Here is a 5,086-nt window from a genome sequence, read left to right as displayed (position 1 = left end):
CAGTACTAGAGCCATAGCTCAAGTTGAAGAATTGATATTCCATCAGAAAATCAAACACTTTCTATATTGCAATCACCTTATTTGATAAGATCAAAATAAAGTCAATCTTTGGAAGATCGACTGAAAAAAAACTTGGCCTAACATTGACTAGATCAATCAGATCTAATGAGTTTGATGATCTCAAATGGAAGATGGACATTTGATACCGATCTGATTGGCTTTAGTCCAAGTGGAGTTGTTGGAAAATATATCCTAAAGTCAATCATCTAAGTTGTAGATGATTGTGCTTTATAAATATATATGAATTATAAAATGATAAATGTTATCTGATAAATTCATCATAAGGAATACGTCTTTCAAAATAGAACTCATACGTTATGATGAAGTCCTTAAAGCTACTTCTAAAATGATAAAGGAGAATTTATCGTGTGGTTCTTAAATTTGCTCGCGACCAAATGATACAATTGTTACAAAGATGATAATTGTATCAAGTGTAGGTCATTGTGTGCCTTATTAGTTGATTGTCCTATTAACCAAGACATATGGTGACACGGGTATGGCATACGGATGATATGTAGGAGTATATTTTGCTGAGCATGATCACTTTCGGAGTACTCTACTGTCAAGGGTTACTCTGGTGGGATATGGGTATGTATCTCTCTAACCTGAGGCTGCCTCAGTGACTTACAAGTAACTCACTGTGCTTTGATGCTGAACTATCCAAATTTTTAATTCGATGATGGAAGGTTACTAGGTATAGTCAAGTACTTGTGAAGTCTGAGTGTGAGTCAAGATGGGATTGATCGCTCCAAGTAAAATTAAAGATGATGCATCACTGTGTTTTAATTTAGCAAAACTTTGATCAAAGTAGTCCTAGTGAGGAATCACAAGATTTTTAAAGTTGAGACACAATGTGGACCACTTTCTGGGGTTGATAATTTAACCCTTAGTCATCTTTGAGCATCAAGTATCAAAGGGATGAATTATATGATAACTATATCCACATGGGTTCTAGAGTATTACTTGGCATACATTCGGCCTATCCGGACATCAGAAACTATTGCTAGATGGTAACATCGATTAGTATAAGAATTATTTTTTACTATCGACTTAAGTTCGAACCTATGGGGTCACACACATAGAAGTATTTGTTTGATCAAATGACTGATCGACGATTATAAATCATTGAAGGTTTAATTATCAATTTGATTGATGATTAAATTTTTAGAATGATTGTAATAAATTATTTACTAATGGTTGGTAAATTAGAAGAATAATTAATTAATAATTTGATTGTTAATTGGCTCAATTTGATTGAGCAATAGGGATTGGATCAGATCTAATTGAATTGGATTCAATTAGATTGGCTTTGGATTGATTAGATGCATCCCTATTGGATAACAGGCTTGTACCAATTGATTTCAGAGATGCAAATTAAATTTTAAATTGAATAGTATTTAATTAGTTTTATATAGATTTTGATTGGATCAAATCCTGTTAGATAATAGGCTTGATTGGATCAAGCCTTATTATCAAAAATTTTCCTGATATCCATTAAGAATCAATCTCTGGATCAATGGAGTTTTAATCTAACTAATTTTTAATTAGATTGGGGCCTAATTGATTTTATAATTAAGCTAAGATCTAATTAATTAGTTTGTTATAACTAATTCCTAAATTGGTTAGAATGGGATCCAAGGGTTAGTTAGAGTTGGAACAAGATTCTTGAATCCTAATTGAAATAGGACTAAACCAACTAAACCCATCTATTTAAGAAATCCTCCATGCCTCCTCTCCTCTTAACGTTGGAATATCTCATGCCCACAAAAGAGCCATGCCCCCTCTCTTCTCTTGCATGAAATAAGAGGCATCCCCCTTTCTCCATGTCACAAAAAAATAAGGAGGGGGCATCCAAGAGTTGGATGCCCCAACATCCCACACGCCAAGCCTCTTCTCCATGTCTCTTTGGAAGAGATTTTTCAAAGCTTTTGCTATTGGTCCTTAAGTGTCAAAGAGAGGTTCTCTTACTAGTTTTACAGCAGAAAATTGAAGAAGAAAGGTTCTTCCCAACGAGAGAAAAAAAAGGAAAAAGAAGGATCTTCTTTCTTGTGCACAGCCTTGGAGAAAAAGGAGTTCTTCTTTCAGATTTTTTTTTTTATTTTTTTAAGATAAAAATTAGATTAGATATGATTTTTAATATGAAGATTTAAAAAAATATATATTAAAAAAATTGGTTTGGTGTTTGGGGCTTCTTAGAGTTCTAATCAAAGAGAAAAAAGAGAAGAAGAGAGAAGAACCGTTCTTCTCTTGGATCTCTCTTTGATTTTTTTCTACAACATGAAATTCATGTTATTTTCAACATAAAAAATCAGATTAGATCTGATTTTCATCATAAAAAATTAGACAAGAAAAGTTCTTCTTAAAGACATGAAAGGAAGAGAAAAAAGTTCTCTTTTATGCGTGAAAAATTGAGAAGAAAAGATTCTTCTCTTGATCTCTATTGTAGAGATCTGATGCATGGATCGAGAAAGAAAAGGAGAGGATCTCCTTATTCTTCATCTTCTTCATGTTCGTCTTAGATCAGTCAAAGTGTGGTATCTTCGCGAGCTAGCACTCTTGGAGAGATCAATCAGCACAAGAACTTCGTGTGAATACCCGTAGAGATCAGACATATGTGCGACTATCGAGCAACATGAAGAACCAACTACTATAGATTTCAGATGCGGTGATCTACTATCCGCAGTCAGGTATGAAGTTTTAAATTCAATTCATATTTAGATGTGATCTAAATATAAATTTGATATGATCTAATTACATATAGATATGATCTATACTTGCTGAATTTTAGGTTTCAGATTTGCATACATGCATATTAGTTCATGTCATAGATCTGTATAGTAGTTTTAGATTTGATCTATGCATGCATTGTAGATTAAATTGTTTAATCTATGTATGTTCCACTGTAAGTTTTTTTTAAAATGCATGTACAAAACCACTCGCTTCTCTTTATACATCTTCTTCCTCTCTATTCTTCCTCCTGTGTTTCTCTTCAGAGATCTAAGAGAGTCTGATAGATCTGAAGAAGAAATCAGAGTCAACCATCAAGAAATAATTTTTGCAAAGAAACTAGTATCCCGATGAAGTCAAGAGCTTCTGATTGGATCGAGGACTTCATGTGGATACTTGTAGAGGTCAGACTTATGTGTGGCTTTGCAGGAATCTCATTGGATTATCACGATCATCAGCAGTGAAGATCATCGATCTGTGCAAAGATATGGAGATCAGATCTTCAATTTTTATTTTTTATTAAATCTGATTTAATTTTTAGCATCTTAAAAGTATGTGATCGATCTGTTGCATGTAGATTAAATCTATATAATGCATATTAGATAGATTAAAATATTTAATTTAGATCAAATTTTATTTTACAATGTTCATATTTTTAAAAGTTAAAAATCTGTACATTCTGATTTATACATGCATGATCCTGGATGTGTGACAACCTTCAAATAGTAACAGAGATATAGATTGTCATTCACATATATTTTTAAGATTTGAAAATTAGATCTTTAGATCTGATAATCAGATTTATAGATCTAAAAATTTTTTATTAAAGTTTGAGGTCGTTCTGATAGAAGTTTATTCGAGAACAATCATTGAATGTTGTGTGATAATGTGTTGATCAAAATTTTAGGTCTGATTTTTATGAGATTATGATCTGATTTTATATGATGTATGAGATGATGATCTAATTTTATGTGATGCATGAGATGTATGTCATGAAATGATCATGTTAGATCTATGTTGCATGAGATGTATAGATCTGAAATACATATTTTATGATCTGATTTTTATATAATACATGCGATATATGCTTGATCTATGTAGCATGAGATGTATATATTTAAATCTAAAAATTAGATTTAATAATTAGATAAGATCTAATTTAAAATATGTGATGGATTAGATCCTGCTAATACACGAGATGTATGAAATTTTTATGCATATGTGATATGTGTAGATGTAGATTGATTTCTTAGTAGCCCAGTACTCTTCGAGAATCGTAGTAAAGACCATCCTGTCATAAAGGACTATGATAGAAGGGGGGCCTGTATGAATCAAGAAGAAGAACTGCGAAAAGAAAAGAATTTACTTTTATGCAAAATCCTAGATCCGAAACTGTTTAGGATCTATATATGAATCAAAATTTTATGTAGTTGTGTATGAGATGCATAATTAAATATTTAGATATTAAAATAATTTTGACATCTAAACTAAATCTGATTTTATAATACACTTAATTAAGATCTGAAATTAAGAATTAAGGATCTAAAATTAAGGCAATTGAGTTTTGTGTGATTCATCGATACATGTAGTGGTCACACCGAATCACTACAACCCCTAATGTAGGGTGTATCATGAACTCAAATTGAATATGGTTATAATTGTAATTCATAGTGGGGAACCGAAGCCAACTCAATTTTAAATTGATGGACCAATTTAGTGTCTAAGGTAAGAATATAGATGGTGGTTATTTAATTACTACCGTTGCCACAGGCAGCGGGGAGCCTCCCATATATCTAATCTTATCTGGCCATTTTAAGGATCAATTTTGATTTTGCGGTGCTTAAGGTTGAGTCCATGCGTTGCATCATGGGACCAATTTGGTGAGATCAAATCAGGATCTCTTTAGTAGATTCAATTTAATTATGAATCTACATGAGATGTAGTAAATAATTAAATCTAAAAGACCTAAATTAAAAACTTTCTCAATAATATTAAGTCGAGGGGTCTTCCATCGTTATAGAGTATCAAGCTCTCTCCTGTGTTGACTATTCTCGGCTAGATACAGTAGTTTAGTTACATCAGGAGAGAAGCAACCACTCTATTTATAGCAGGGTGAAGATGAGGTTGGGCTCAAGATCTGTCAGGTGAGGGTCCAATAATGGCTTTAATTGCACTCAATGATAGATCTAACTTAACTAAGAAATGAGATCAAGATCTATAGGATGAGGTCTCAGGACTTAGAGACCAAGTCTGCTGCAATTTGCTTGAGAAGCATGGGGCAAGAGTTGTCCACTTATTA

The sequence above is a fragment of the Elaeis guineensis genome, chromosome 3 (assembly GCF_000442705.2).
Source record: "Elaeis guineensis isolate ETL-2024a chromosome 3, EG11, whole genome shotgun sequence".
NCBI classification, from domain to species: domain Eukaryota; kingdom Viridiplantae; phylum Streptophyta; class Magnoliopsida; order Arecales; family Arecaceae; genus Elaeis; species Elaeis guineensis.
The sequence above is the reverse complement of the archived record's forward strand: the minus strand, read 5'-3'. Positions refer to the sequence as shown.